This window comes from Triturus cristatus, chromosome 2_2 (assembly GCF_964204655.1).
Source record: "Triturus cristatus chromosome 2_2, aTriCri1.1, whole genome shotgun sequence".
NCBI lineage: Eukaryota > Metazoa > Chordata > Amphibia > Caudata > Salamandridae > Triturus > Triturus cristatus.
In genome coordinates this window covers 1149886794-1149903525 of record NC_140582.1, presented here as the reverse complement: position 1 = coordinate 1149903525, position 16732 = coordinate 1149886794, and positions in this window count along the sequence as shown.

Sequence of the window (16732 nt, the reverse complement as noted above, 5' to 3'; positions counted from 1 at the left end):
GCATACGAGCCGCACTTCCCATGCCTTGAGGCCCTTCCGTGTGAGTAGCTGCGCTTCACAAACACTGACTGAAGAGCCCACCAATTGCTTACCAGGGTTTGCCTCTATTGTCACCGATTTGCTTCTCATTGGGTGGCCTGCCTTCCTCTTCTTGTGTTTGTCCCTCCTTTGAAGCAGAGTCTCTTTGCCATCTGTTTCAATTACTGACTTGTATCCTTGCACTGTCCACATTTTAGGAACTATTACTGTTTCATTAAGCACCCCAATGTGTTTCCTTGCTCTCCTGTGTGCTACTCCCCTCCTAAATACCTGTCATATCCCCCATTGCTTTCCACATTACCCTATCACCACTACTCCGTTGCTTCCATACTCCTTCTGGTGAAAGCAAAAGCTTTAATTTCCTCTTTTTATGGAGGTCCTAGTATCCGTTTACTGTTGGGCCAATCTACAACCCACAAGTGGCTTTCGCTAGTCCCTGTTGCACACTTACACACTACCAGTTGCTTCCACCTATCTACCAGCCATCTGCTCCTCCGTACCTCACCCACCCGGCAATCCATTAAATATATATATATTCACTGAAAAATCCATAGGTTTCAGGCACGTTATAGTTAGGAATTAGCATTTAAAAAACCTTAGAAATTCACTGAAAAAACTATAGGTTTCGGGGGCGTTATAGTTAGCTGGACTTTTCACTTGTACAAAACCATTGAAATTCCCCCGTTATAGTCAGTTCAGCTAACTATAACTCGCGCACCCGCAATGCAGTGCTGATGACGTCACATATTACATCACTCATGACATGGTCAGTGACATCACTCATGACATCACTGATGACATCTCAGATGACATCACTGATGACATCACTGATGACATCATCCAGTGAATGTGTGTTTTTCTGAAAATTACATATGTTTTATATATGTATATCTCAAGGTCGATGGAAGAATAAATGGGTATACAAGTGTCTAAATGGATGATTTTTATGAAAAATTGATTGTATAACTGACTGATTAAGTGTATCTTAGTGAATACATGGCTTAGTGAGTAATGTTTAAATATGTAAATATCTGTATCAGTCTCTCACTTTGTGTATAAGTGGCTGCATGGGTTGGTGAGTAACTACATCAGTGTCTATATAGGTTATTAGTTGGTTTTTTGAGTATCAGTATGAGTGTCTGAGTGTCTGCATGGTTCGGTGGGGGGTATTACGTAGTGCATAGGTGCATGAATGAGTGACTCACTGTTTGTATGTGTTGAAGACAGCATGTGTGCAGGACTGTATGGGTGGATGAGTGTGTGCATGGGTGTGTTAGTGAGTGAATGACTGTCTCAATAGTGTCTTTATGATTAACTACATATGTTTTAAACTAGTATATGTGACTATTGGTGTATATAAGTGAGTATATGTGAGAGTGAGAGATTGAAAGAGTTCCTGTATGAATAATTATGTGTTTCTATAAGTGATTGTTTAAAAGACTAAGTATGTGTAAGTTTCCGTAGAAGTAAGTGTGGTGGTGTGTGTAACTGTATATGCAAGTAAATATATGTTTGATTCTTTATTAGCATGAGTGACTATGTGTGTGAGTAACTCTATGGATGAGTGGCGTTGTGTAACAGGATGTATAGGTGTGTGAGTACATATGATGAGTACATGTATGAGTGACTGTATAGGACTGTTGGTGAATGAATGGATGTGTATGTGGATCTTAGAATTACTGAATAGGTTGTTGTAACTGGTTTTGGTATGTCCATTGTTTTGAACATTGTAGTTTCTATTTTTGAATGTGTGTATCAAAGGTTATATTAGGGGAAGAGTAGGTCTGCCACTCTATCACAAGGATGATGTCATCAGTGATTTCATGAGTGATGTCACTGACCATGTCATGAGTGATGTAATATGTGACGTCATCAGCAGTGCATTGCAGGCGCGTGAGTTATAGTTAGTTCAGCTAACTATAACGGGGGAATTTCAATGGTTTTGTACGAGTGAAAAGTCCAGCTAACTATAACGCCCCTGAAACCTATGTTTTTTTTCAGTGAATTTCAAAGGTTTTTTAAATGCTAATTTCTAACTATGCCTACAGAGATAGGACATGTGAAGAAAGAAGAAACAACGCACAGAAAGAAAAAAAAGAAATGCAGAAAGAAGCAACAGAAGTCCTCAAAGACGAAGAAAAGTGCAGGAAGAAGGATAACGTGCAGAAAGAACAAACAGAAGAGCAGAAAGAAGCCTTGTTGCAAAATCATCCTGTACCCTCAACTTTTTCAGACGGATACTGGTGGTAACTGAGTCTGACTAACCAGTCCTAGAGCCAGTGCTATGTTAAAAGACACTTAGAATACAGTGAAAACACCTACATACACTAGGGAACACTATGCGTTGGGGTCCCCCTGTGATCAGCATGACCTCCTCTGTAAGCCCCTAGTATATAATAGGGCAGGGGATTAAAACTACCTCTTCAAACGCGCCACAGGGCGTGTTTGCACACGTCACCTCAGTCCCCGTCCCCTCACTTCCCCACTGTGTAAACACGCCCTGTGGCCGTTTTAAGTTGGGAGATTAAGTCCCCTTGAATCCTGAGGTCCCTAGGGTCCAACTAGACCACTAGGTACCTCCAGTATGCGCCTCAGAGCTGCGTTGCAGAGAGGTGTAAAAAGGGGCACGGCCTGGACCACCTCTCTGCAACGCAGCTCAGTGGCGCTTACTGGAAGCACCTGGTGGGCTAGTTAGCCCCCAGGATTGAAGGGAATTATTTCCCCAACTTAAAACGCGCCATAGGGCATGTTTGCACACGTCACCTCAGGCCCCGTCCCCTTCCTTCCCCACTGTGTAAACATGCCCTGTGGCCGTTTTTTAAGTTGGGAGATTAAGTCCCCTTGAATCCTGAGGATCCCTAGGGGCAAAATAGCCCACTAGGTACGTCCAGTAAGCGCCATTGCAGAGAGGTGTAAAAAGGGGCACGGCCTGCACCACCTCTCTGCAACGCAGAGCAGTGGCACTTACTGGAAGCACCTGGTGGGCTAGTTGGCCCCCAGGGTCCCTCAGGATTGAAAGGGAATTATTTCCCCAACTTAAAACGCGCCACAGGGCGTGTTTGCACATGTCACCTCAGGCCCCGTCCCCTCCCTTCACCACTGTGTAAACACGCCCTGTGGCCATTTTTAGTTGGGAGATTAAGTTAATTTGAATCCTGAGGGTCCCTAGGGTCCAACTAGCCCACTAGGTACCTCCAGTAAGCGCCACAGAGCTGCGTTGCATAGAGGTGTAAATAGAGGCGTGGCCTCAGAACACCTGTCTGCAACGCAGCTCCCTGGCACATACTGGAGATACCTGTTGGGCTAGTTGGCCCTCAGGGACCCTCAATATTGAAGGGGAATTAATTCCCCAACTTACAACTGGCCAGGGGGCGCGTTTGCAGAGTGCTGCAAGGAGGGGGCGTGGCCTCCAGCGCGATGCCGGTCTTTTATTCATTTTATTTTTTTAAGAAGGAGGGCTGTGTGGCCCCCCCTTCTTTTTCTAATTTACTGGCCCTAGGGACCCCATCCCCCAGACCCTGCACCCTAATTTGTTTTGTTGAAAAAAATTAATTTGGCCCTCCCAAGGCCTTAATCGGCCCAGGGGACCCCAATCCCTGGGTCATGGCCTTTTTTTTAATTTAAATTCTTTAGGAGGGGGCTGCGTTGCCCCCTTCCTCAGGCCACTTATGGCTCCAGGGACCCCATCCCCCAGGGCCGGCCTTTGTTTTATATTATTTTAAAAATATATATATATATATTTATAGAAACACCTAGGACATGCTGGACAAACCGTATGTACCTATCACCATGACGATTTGTGTGATATTCATTAAAAGGCGACTATGCATAGAATGAATCCACATAGAATGTATTTACACCGCTAGTGAAGCTCTGACGTGTCTGACACCCTACCGTGCCTAATCCCGGCGCCCCTGCCGGTGGGTACTCTCCAAGTAGACACCCTTGTTGTTTATTTATACAAACATGGGTAGCTATTGACGGGCACATTTAATATACACGCACACCAAGCCATTCAAAGGGGATTCGACAAAAATTTGACCAAACTATGCAAGAAACCCCCCTCACGGTTAATAAAAAACACATCCACCGCCGGATGTGTAATACTTTTTATTTTACTCTCTGGAAAGGAGACGAACCTCACTTGAGAGTCACAGCGTGCTCCTGGCTGAGCCCAATGCTGTGTTACACCCACCAGTGCCCGCCGATTGCCTCACACCTCTGTGTTGTATTCCACCAGCTAGTGCGTATGCTATGACACACTCTAGCCCATGTGCACTGTAACACCACTCCGTGAATATATCAAATCCACACTTGCCTTCGCACGGGTTATATTGCCCCATCGAACGTGTTTTCCTCGATGTGTATGTTATAACGAACAGCGCTATGCCATACATATTACAATCTGGGATCCATATCTTTGTCACAGTGCATATGCAACGTTACACTCCCCAGCACATATTTTATATTACAACTTTAGAGACTAGTTATGTTACACAACACTGCCCTGTGTAGATTACACTCCAAGGCTCATATCGCATAGCATGCGCTAGTGCCTGTGCTATCTCGCGCTCTCCAATGAATCTGTCATTGCGCACAATGTATTGCATATTATATTTCATGCCCCGGTTCATCTTAGATCACACTTTTTGGTGCATTGTTTATACCATATACTACATCTAGTTTTCATTTTCAATCGTGCTCTCAGGACTATGTTCTATATAACACTGCATCCACCTACCCTTTTCACGGGCATTACATTTTGCGATGGGGTGGAGGGTCAGGGGGGGTTTCTGCCAAGTGAGCCCGGATTCACAGTCACAAACGTCCTCTTCTTCCTGAATAAAAGTGAGATTATGCTGCATACTTGTTCATATTTTAAGTAGTTCGCACAGACACACATTTTAAAAACAATAAAGTTCCTAATACCCACCTTCTCTGAACAGTTAGCTTGCTGCCCCATCCACCTCCTCGCTATCCTCTGTTGTCTGAATCCATGGACTAGCCTCCTCCCTCCTGCCATGCATGGTCCGATGTGCTGCCACTGCCCTCCATTTAGCATGATGTACCAGTCCACTCCTCCTGCCCTCCATTGCCCAATTCTATGGCCCATCATTGACCTCCTGCTTAGCCTCTGTGCTTAGCTTGCTGCCCCTATTCTCCTTCCCCCTGCCCTCTGATGTCTTTGTGCATGCCCCTGCTCCATCCTTTTTGCCCACCATGTTCCATGGACCTGCCACTCCTATCTACTCTGAGTGTTCTGTTGAGCTGCCACTCCCCTCCTACCTGCCTAGCATTGTCAGATGACTGTAACCTGTCCCTGCCACCTCCACCCTGCCGGTCCACATGCCATGCCCCTATCCCCTTCCTCCTGTCCTCCATGGTCTATTTTACTGCCACACCCTTCTGCCCTGCCTGATCTGTTGTGCTGCAACTGCTCCTCCTGCCTGCCCCGCGCGGTCTGTTGTGAGGCCCCTTTCCCTGAACTCTCTTGTCTGTGCCCAGGTCCTGACCCTCCCTTCTATCCTCCATGGTCCTTTGTGCATGCCCCTGCACCCTCCTTCTTGCCCATCATAGCCATTGTGCCGCCACTAACCCTCCTGCTTGCCATGCATGGTCTTCTGTGCTGCCATGGCCCCTCCCACCTTCCCTGTGTGGTCAGCTAGCTGCCCCTGACCCACTCCCACCTTCCCTCCATAGTCTGTGTGTATGCCACCATAGTCTCATTGTTGCTCTCCATGGTGTCCTGTTTCTAGTGCCCATTCTGCCTGACCTCCATGGTCATCTTGCTGCTCCTGCCCTGCCCCCTTGCCCCCAGCCCTCTGTTTACATGTGCAGACCCCTACTCCCTCCCTCCTGGCTTGTCTGTTCCATTGTAACGCCCCTGATCCGTCCCTCCTGCCCTTTATGGTCTGTTATGCTGCAGCTTTCTCTCCTGTCTGTCCATTATGGTCAGCTAGCTACCATTGCCTCTTTCCCATCTGTTCTCTGTTGTCCATCTGCATGGTCCTGTCCCCTCCCTATTGCTTTCTATGGATTGTTGTGCTGCACTCCCGTCCCGCATGCGCTGTGTGGTGTATTGTGCTGCTGCAAACCCTGATGCCTGCCCTGTAGGGTCAGTTTGGTGCACCTCTCCATGTCCCTCCTGTCCTCTGTTATCCGAGTCCATGTCCCTACCCCAATTCCTCCTGCCTACCATGATTCAATGTACCATACTTGCGAACATTTTGAACTTGGTAAGAGGGAGATTTTGAGAAAAAACTGGGGATTGATTTTCCCCTTTGAGTTACATTGAAAAAGAGGAGATTGTAGACCGGAGAGAGATCAAATAAAGCCCATTTGAGCTTAAAAACATTGGACTTTTCCTGGCTGAAACGGGTCTGTTGGCATGTATGGTTGTACTACCACTGCCTCTTCCTTCTGCCCACAATGGTCTAATATATTGCTACAGCCTCTCTTGCTAGTCCTGTATTGTTGGTTTGTTGCCCTTGCCCCCCTTTCCACTGCCCTCCATAGTCTGTTGTGCTGCCACTACCCTTCCTGCCTGCCCAGTGTGGTCAAATTGTTGCCTCTGCACTTTCCTACCTGCCTTCAATTTTCAGAGTCCGTGCCCCTGGCCTCTGCCTCTCAACAGTATCCCAATGAACAACTAGATTGCTAACATTCTATATTTATTACAAAAGTGTGGAACGCCTGACGTCATCTTGATGTAATGAAAACTGTAATACCTAGAGTATTTCCTTTAGAAATTACATATATGAGAGGGTCTTATTTGCATCAAAATTATGGTTAGTCTTCTAAAAAAACTAAAATGAGGACATATTTTCTGAGTTTTCAAATAGCGACAAAGAACTTTTAAATTATTTGTAATCTTTGTTTTTTTTATCCAGTTGACCACTTGATTAAATGTTGCACCTTGGCGAGAGGATGTGGTGTTACTTCCAGAGCTGCAGACTTTGCAACTGGGGAACCAGGTTGGAGTTTCTGCTTCAGCTCAACATTCTGTGATTGTGGTCAAATCACTTAATCTCCCCATGTCTACAACCAAAATGAATTTGATCTTGTGTGATGTAACCAATGCTCATGTAAAGCATTCCAATACCTGACAAGTCTGCACTATATAAAACTGCAAATACACCAAAAATAAGTGTTTTGCACACTTCTGTCATTGGGCTACATGTGGGCTATATCTGGGTGATATTTGTGCTGCTTTTAGGCTCTTTTGTGTCTGGTGGCCATCTTGGGATATTTATTTGTTACGAAGTTTCCTAATTTCCTCATTTACTGCAGTCTCCTCAGTAGGAAATGCTTTCAGCTTTTTACTTTGATTCCATCAAGAAGGTATTCAGATATGTCACACATTTGCCATAAATTCTGAATGTTAGCACTCTAGTTGCTCATTAGATCACTGTAGTAAAGCTACTGCTCAGCACGGAAGTCTGCTGCTGGTATTAAAAGTGCATGTTTCAGTCTGCATATCAGATTTTTTTAATGAAATAGAAGAGGATTTGAGAAGTCACTCAAAATGTGCCCTAATTTTTCTTTCTTCAGCACTAATCATAATTTCTATGGCAAAATGAACCCCCTCATTGTGTTCCTTTTTAAATTAAATGTTTTAAGTGTTACCAGTTTATTCCAATCAAGATGGCTACAGGTGTGCCATACTTTTGTCATAAGTAAGACAGTAAGCGCTCTAGTTGTTCGTTAGAACACTCTGGGACATTCTGTCATTGGGCTATACTTGGGCTACATCTGGGTGATATTTGGGCTACATTTGGGCTCTTTTTTGTCTCTGGTGGCCATCTTGGGAGATTTATTTGTTATGAAGTTTCCTAATTTCCTCATTTACTGCAGTCTCCTCAGTAGGAAATACTTTCAGTTTTTTACTTGGTTCCATCAAGAAGGCATTCAGATGTGTCACACATTTGCCATAAATTCTGAATGTTAGCACTCTAGTTGCTCATTAGATCACTGTAGTAAAGCTACTGTCCACCAGGGAAGCCTGCTGCTGGTATTCAAAGTGCATGTTTCAGTCTGCATGTCAGAATTTTTTTTGACATAGAGGATTTGAGAAGTCAAAATGTGCCCTAATTTTTCTTTCTGCAGCACTAATCATAATTTCTATGGCAAAATGAATCCCCTCATTGTGTTCCTTTTTTAAATTAAATGTTTTAAGAATTGCCACTTTATTCCAACCAAGAGGGCTTCAGGTGTGCCATACGTTTGTCATAAGTAGGACTGTTAGCGCTCTAGTTGTTCTTTAGAACACTCTGGGAAGCTGCAGTAGAACACAAAGGAATCAACTGACAGTCTCTGCCCTTGTTGGATGTACATGTTTTACTGAGAATGCCAGACTTCATTCTCACATGACTGAGAAAGATAATGTGAATTTACAGAAAATATGCTCTCAGTTTAGCTTATAGATCACCTTCCAAACCTCTGTGGGAAAAGCATGAGAAAATAGTTTTCTCTAAAACATAATTCATGATATCACAGCAGAAGGCTTTTTCACATGGTAAAATCACCTTAAAACACACCGCAATTCTTAAATTGAGTATGGTACCATCAACAAATGATTTATAATGTAACTAAAGTCTTAAAACCTTCTGTTAACTGCAATGCTTTTTAATGAGGTGCTATCCTGTATATTGGTCCCAAGATGGCTGCCAACACTTCTTGGATGAAGTGCTGACAGCCAATCAGATCTCACGATGAGATGTGGTTAGGCTCCGCCCAGATATACATGTGATGTTTGTTTCTTTTGATTTTCTCAGGAACTAGTGAACGGATTTACACCATTTAAGCAAAAGGCACATGCCTGACCTGAGGACTACCCCTCTGCCAAATTTGAAGTAATTCTGTTCAGCCGTTCGGGCTGTACCTTCGACTAAAGGTCCTATGGGAAAATGCATGGGGAAAACACGTTTTGGGACCCCCCTTTTTTCTCAGCCCCCACTTGATGAATCACCCTGAGACTTTCAGGGTAGGAGCTGAGCGGAGCGCCCCATTAGTTTTGAAAATTTTGTGAGGATTCGTCAACCGGCACCAAAGTTATTCAAAATAGAATTTTCAGATTTACTATGGGAACTCGGTCCTAACTATCTACTGGCGACCGCCAGTAGATAATATATATTTATATATTATCTAATTTATTTTTTATTTTTTAATTAAAGGTCTAGCAACTGCAATTTGCTACAAGGGATCTCTGCAATCTAACATCTTTGGTTGAAATGAAAAAGGAAAGAACATGTCACCAGTGACATTCCGTGGGTGTAAACTGCGCTCGCATAAATCAGAAATGCGTGTGGCTCTCAACAGTGACCACACTCGTGTCTTTTTTTTTTTTCTTCTTCTGATGTGGCTAGCATTTAAACAAATTTGCATAGGCAATGTGTCACCATTGGCGAGAACTACCGGATTTTCACATGCCTGTTTTTCTCTCGGTGCTCGGTTACCTATTCTAAAAGTTTTTAAGTACACTAATAGTTGGTCATCTCGTTCCCAATAGGTTTGAGTCTGGGAACTTCCAAGTTACCTATTGTCACACAGTACACCTGCTACGCGCCTTCAAGGGTGAAAATATTGAGACACTACTCACTTGGCACCATAGCTTGTTGGTGCATTTGTTTTCAGTAATTGAATACATGGAGGCACGTAGAAGTTATGAGCAGTCGTTGCTGTGCCAACGGGTTGTGTTTCAGACCTTTCAAACATTTTGTATAAGAAAATTAAACTTACAAGTTGTATTCAGAAGTCCAACCACAGTTCGCTATTGGGTGTCCGAGATCAGTCTTGAGGCAAAGTGTTGTTTTTTTTAATTCAGTTTTTTCCCCTTCTTTCTGATTGTCTCTGCAATGATAATTTATGGATTCGCTTACAGTTGTTGGAAAAAATGGGGTGACTTTTATAGAAACTATAGAGTGAGAACTAGGTAATGATTAACTTGATAGTAAATCTTATTTCATTAGCCGTGCAAAATTTGGTATGCACACCTTTACTTGCAAGTTGTCACATTTCTGGACCGCTTTTGCATCTGTTAGAGCACATACTGCCTGAGTTGCTTTAATGCTCCGCAGAGCTGAGGAGTCTTTGGCCCATAAATAGCAGGTCACTGTGGGTAGTGTTTCTAAGGGAAGTTGCCCTTTTCTCTCCTTAACCATACAAAGTAGATGCAGCTAAAGACAGGGTGTACTCAAATGGTACACTGAAGGTGACAAAATTGTGATTAACCGCCAGAACATTTTTAGAATATCCCAAATGGTGAACTAAGAAGGGTACCTTTCCAATTAAAGCTGTTCCAGAAATTCACCCACATATTAGCTCATCCTGTTACCGGTTCTCCTACTCCTTTACAGCAAACACAAAGAGATGGACAGAGCGCTGAAACTTCACACACCCCCAGTTGCACTCATTAGCCAGGCGAGCTTGAATCCAGTGGCAAAGTGAGCAGGGGACCCACGTCTGGGCATACCCTGCCAATTTAGGGCGAACAAAGCAAACACAAGGAGATGGTGGACTGAGTGCTGAAACTTTTCAATCACCCCCGTCTCAGATCTGGGTTGAATCCATCATCGTTCCATGAGGAACAAGGTCAAGACTGCTTTGCATGTGGCTGGGTCTGCACTGGGGTGGCGAAGTGAGCTAAAGAACGATGATGGATTCAACCCAGATCTGTGACTGGTGATTGAAAGGTTTTAGTGCTCCGTCCACCATCTGCTTGAGTTTGCTCCTACTCCTTTAGCCATTTACCCATTAATTCACAAACCAGCACATTCATTCACCTACTCACTTGTCCACTTACCATCCAGCTACCTAATAACTTCTTAATCCACACATCCATCCAAGACATCAATCAACTAGTCACTTGATTGACTTAATCATCCACCCCTACATCCACCTATTCGCCTTTCATCAGCCAGCTCGCTCACTCAACCAGCTGCCTTTTTAATCACACACGATGATAAAAAGCAGAACATCATTGCCTTTAGAGCTAATGATTCGCAACAACCAAGAAAATCCATTTCAGAACGGTTGCTGAGCGTGGTGGCCAGACCCTTATTTTAACCTGCCAGAACTGCAAATTGCAACATGTGAAATTCCCTTCTTAGATCAGGACCTTAGTTTTGCCAGACATTACGTTCAGTGCTTAGTGAGCGTGGGTGAGGAGTTTGAAGGTGATCCTCTTGTTGACGGGGAGCCAGTGCAGTTTTCTCAGGTGGGCAGTGATGTGGCTGTGGCGGGGGATGTCGAGGACGAGGCGTGCGGAGGCGTTCTGTATGCGTTGGAAGTCTTTTCTGAAGTTTGTCTGTGATTCACGCGTGGAGGGCGTTGCCGTAGTCGATCAATCAAAACATCCATATGCCCAGTGACCTGTCAACCTACTCAAAGATCATCAAACACGTCTTGTTTACAACAGCTCCTTATGGCCAATGGCATGCGTCCTTGAACAGTACCTAGTAAATGTCCAAATGGAAGATAATGATACACATATCTCTATAGAAAAACATATGTGCTTAATTTGTGCAGTTGTTTGCTGTTGCTTGGCTCTGGCACTGACTTGTAAACACTGGCACTTATTATGACAGTCTACCACATGGTAACATTGTCTATTTTTAAGCAGAGCTCCTCAACCTTGTGTTCGATATACTTTAAAAAAGAAAAAAACAATAAAAGCAGCGTGCCCAGACCATAGTCGCAGATTTAGGTGACCGGGAATATTTAAAATGTCACTTTTGTGATGGTTCCTTTTTGACAGTGCTGGAAGGGACAGGAGCTAGTGCCAACCACAGTGTCCTCTGAGAAATATCTAGGCATTTACATTTTTACAAATTAAGTACTGCCCTGCGCCCATTGTAAGTAAAGTGGTACTGGAGAATTTTCACATTCTGTTTCCAGAATTCCTCCAAACTTAGTCTTTGAAGTCGGTTTTGACGAAGTGTGCAGGGTTTGGGGTGGAGGGGTTAAAATCAATTGTAGATGTTACATATTCCATACGTTTCTAATGATCCTTCTCCTGTCCTAAACTTGAAGACTAAGTTCCCACCAATCAAATGTGTAGGACAATGAAAAAAGAAAATGTAGATTTCAAAATTAAAGGTAAAGCTTTAGAGGCAAATTAAATTTGTGGTTAATGCAGATCTATGGAAAGTACAGAATTTAGCGGGAATAAGTTAAACTTTTACGCCTACATTTGTATCTTCTACAGCCATGTTACGTCTTACCATAACTCTTAACTGTTACTCAATCCTTATCCTTTTTCCCGCCTTACACCACGTAGTCTCTATCATTTTATGAGGAGTCGCCCGTGCTTCCTCCTGTGCCATTTTCTCCGACACTACAGTCTGTCACCATCACTTACACCATCTAATACTCTAGCTTTTAGCCAGCCTCCAAACCTAACCTACAATCTTACCCAACCCTTGAGCAAATCCCAGCCTCACTCTAATCAATAAAGCACATTCTCTCACCCCACCTGACCCTAACCTTTAAACTACTCTTCAATCCCCTTCTTACTTCAGCCCCAACACAAGCATCGTTCTTAACAGCTTTTTCAATTTTTTACATTTACTCCTATTTTTTGTTGTTCACACTTTATCTGCAACTTTATCATAGTCTCCACCTTTTTTCCGATTTTTATTTTTTTCCAAATTTTTATTCTTCCCCCCCCCCCCCCCCCCCAAACCTCTTACTTCACCCCTCTCCCCCAACATCGCGAGTTTTGTGCCTAGGCTATGTAACCTATGTATATTTAAGAACCTGATTCTTATCTCTATGCGATTCTTCTAAAACGCGCCCTTCCTCTCGAGTTGCTGCTCTGTATTAGCACAGATCACATGCAGTGATAGTCGGCAAAGTTTGTTTAAACTATTCTAACTCATTTCCTATGATTTACTCTGTGTTTATTTCTACTGCTTTGCGTTCTCCAGTTGTCTGTATTTTCCTTCTTTTGCAGTGGAAATCATTTAAGTAACTGTTATTGTAAAATGGAAACAAAAGACATTGTTCTGCTTTCAGTGCATCATTGTAGCACACAATGTGATAGCGCTACGTTTGTTTTGAAGGAAGAGAACAAATATTGTAGCAATTGAAGGGGCCAGACATCCATCATTACTGCCGTTTAAAGTTGGCTATGTGGAGAGCTGAGATGTTCTTTTTTTTTTTTTCTTTCTTTTTTTCTCTGCCATTTTTTTTTTCTTTTTTCGTATTAAGGTGTTGAGTATTTGTCTCACCTTGGAAACCACAACCAGTTGAAAGCCCGAGCTGAGATAAGTGTTTAAGTTGGGTCTTCTTCTTGAAGAGCTTTCAAATATGCCATCAGACACCTTTTGCAAAGCTGTGGGTTGTATCGGAGCTAACAAGATGAAGTCTCTGTTGAAGCGGGCATGATTTGGATTGAAACAGTTCAACATTTGCGGTTGATTTGGGGCTTGAAGAGGAAGCTGTAGAGTCCCTCAAGGACATGGCGAATGGTGAGAGTTTGCAACAGAACACCTGTTCTACAGGTAGAATGTACCTGTGAAGAAAAAAGACAATCCCAGAAAAGTGGTCATTTATGTTTGATAAGTATTAGGATCAGTTTATTGATTTCATAGCATTGTAATGTAAGCTCGATTCACCATCACTCTAGTCAATGGCATGAAGTTCAAAACGCGCACCCTCCCTTTCGGTCGCTTGTGTGTGCTTCCCGGTCAGTCCCTTCCTTTTATCTTCACTTCATCTTCAAATAAACAAACTTATCTAGTAGCCGGGGCTCTTAGCATTACGATGTACGTTTTAGTTTGATTTGTTTAGAATAGATATCCTTAGGTGAGCAATGCATTGCACATTTCATTAACATTAAGTTGAAGTAGTGGTCACTTTCTTGCATTTTATTTGTTTCTGTTGTTTTGGTTACTTGTCTCTGCTCCAGATGGTTTTGGCTGTCTTGGGGCCAGATCCATCGTTTCCAATCCATGCCATATACATGAAGTGGGCTTTGGGTCAGCCCCTTGTTCATGGTCAGAAGGCTTTGTTGTCACTCTATTTCTGCTCTTGATTCCATGCTTTTTCATCCTAGTCTTGTGTGCCGCACTGAGGAGCATTTCAGTCTCGCAGCCTTCTGAGTGGGTGAACTGTATCCATCCACAACACTCTTAAGGGGTATTTTATTATCATCTCTCGATGAGAGTAAATGTTTTCTCGCTTGCTCTGTGCCCCGTCCTGTTAAAGAGTTTATTTTTTTTAAGTATTTTCCCTTCTTCCTATACACTTCTTTCCTTCTCCTTCCTCCACAATTCCTCGTTCGCTTATATTCCTCATAATTCTCAATGTCATTAATTTTATTTTTAACAGAGGGCCCAGCAACTGCGAAGCACACACTTCTTTTATTTTTTTCTCTCCAATGTATTTGCCATTATCAGAAGGCAGTCCTGGATGCCAAGACTGGTAAAATAATAATGGCTGCCATGCTTTACCATGGTTACATCACAATCCCTGCCATCTTTGAATGGTATTTCATTAATGAATATCCAGTGCAACGTTCAGAAGTGCCAGCTCGCACTATCAGTGTCCCACGTGCTAGCAGCACAGTGCACCTGGTCACCCGGTGAAGTCTATCACTTGGTGAGCTGGAAACCCTTTCACAGGGGGCGTTCGCGGTTCACGTGTTGGGGCTCTGTGCTACTATGTCCCATCACTCACAAGTGTCCCACAGAAGGCAGCATTAGAAGCCCTTTGTGTGTTTGGTCCCTGTAGAAGTGACCACCTCCTCTCCATGCCTTGCTCCTCTAAGTACATCTGGCTGAGACAATCTGGAAGCCCCTGGCCCTCCTCTTTGACCCACCCCCGCCGAGACCTTGCTTTCTTCCCATTGGCGACTCTGTTCCCCAGTTGGCAACGCTAAAAATTGTCCATCGTGAGTTTCAAGGTGAATGGCGATAAAGGATTATCAGCGCGAATACCTTACATGACGTTCTGGTTCTCTTGCCTTATAATGAACTTTTAATGACTTTGTGAACTGTGACCGATCCAAAAAGAGCAAGGCTCACGTGCTGTGCAAGGAGCGCCGCAGCCTCCCTGGAAGCCTTGGTTTAAGCAGCTGTTGCTTGCACTGCAGGGGAGGGAGAAGAGGTTGACTTTGAGTCAGTTTATTTTTTTTTTGCTTTTGTTTAATGACCTTTTTAATGCTTTACTTTATTATATATGTTTCGCACAAAATTGACTGCAATGGGTAACGCCTGGAGCAGCGGGTAAGTGGAGCGAACACTATTTCTGAAAACCTGCAACGAGTTGGGTGGGATGGAAGGTGAGGCCTTTGAACATTTATTTCAGTTGAAGCACCAAGGCATACCTGCATTTTAATGCAGCTCCTGCAAAGACCGGAAGTAGTTTGCAGGTTACAATGGAGAATTGAGTTCATGTATCTTCTGCAGAGATTTGTGTGCAGGTTTCACACCCGTCTTCATTATTACTGAGAAATACAAATAAGTGACAGTATCCACTTCACAGATCTGTCAGTTATCTGTAGGTCCCAGGTGCTAATCCTTGGGAGAATGCTCAGTGAGTTAAACACCTACCGCAGAGATCTTTTGTGAACCACAGGTCGCATGTCTCCTTGCTAATGAGAGGCTACCCTCTGAGGTGTGCACAGAGATCAGCAGAAGAGCACTTTAAAGAGAAACAGATTAAAATTGAAACCTAAAATGAGCCATTGTTGCGCTTAAGATTATCCTGTGCACTGCTACCCTTCCCCAGCCCAAATTCTCTGACTTGTACCTACGTCTCACCCTCAGTTTTGCCCCTAGGCCCTCTACATTAAAACTGCTACTGCATGACGGGTGTGTCTGGATCCAGTATGACAATATTATGCATTTGGGTGGTGGCAACACCCGGCTCCTTGGCCTCTTGGAACCAAACACTGGCTTCCTTTAAAGTCCTGTTATGGACTGAAGGTTGGCAGAGGAGGTTAGGTCTCTGGCTACTATACCGCAAGGCAGGCTGGCATGACTCGGGTGGGGTAGGGTTCGCGGTCGTGACTGCGGGAGGGAGGGAATTTACTTTTTACAAATGACTTACCTTATCGCTGCCCGGTCCCACTTCGCTGCTCCTGCTGTCCTGCTTCTGATTTCAAGAACAGGAAGCAGACAGCCAGGCTCCCTCCCCTAAGCCAATCATAACGCTGCAATTGCAGCATTGTGATTGGTCTGAGTGCCGTGACACAGCGCTCAGCCAGGGGCTGTAGGGATGGCCCTGTTCTCCATGCAGGCAGTAATGCAGCCTGCATGGAGAAGTGGGAAAGTGCGCATGACTGTTGGCTGACCAAACAGTCACTGTACACTTTTAGGAGAGGGCAAACCACTCCTCCACTGCCCTGCTCTCAGAGCAGCCCCGCGGCCCCGCAAAGCAGGCAAATATAAAATTATAATAAGTGAAAGTTATTAGTATTTTATTTTTTTGCACTTCTTGAAAGCAGTGGTGCGACGCTCCTCCGCCATAGCGGAGGAGCTGCCCCTGCCGCAAGGTTCACTTTTATCTGTCTGCAGCCAGGCGCAGTCCTCTGCCTCTCCTAAGAGGCGTTTCATCTGTCATTATTGGGTGGAAACTCCCTTTTGCTGCACCAAAGCAGGTGTAGTATCAATCCTTTTGAGTGGGTACCCTATATTTTCTGGGTCCTTCTCTGTTCCTCTATAGGGTAGTTGTCAGCTTGGTCCTGATG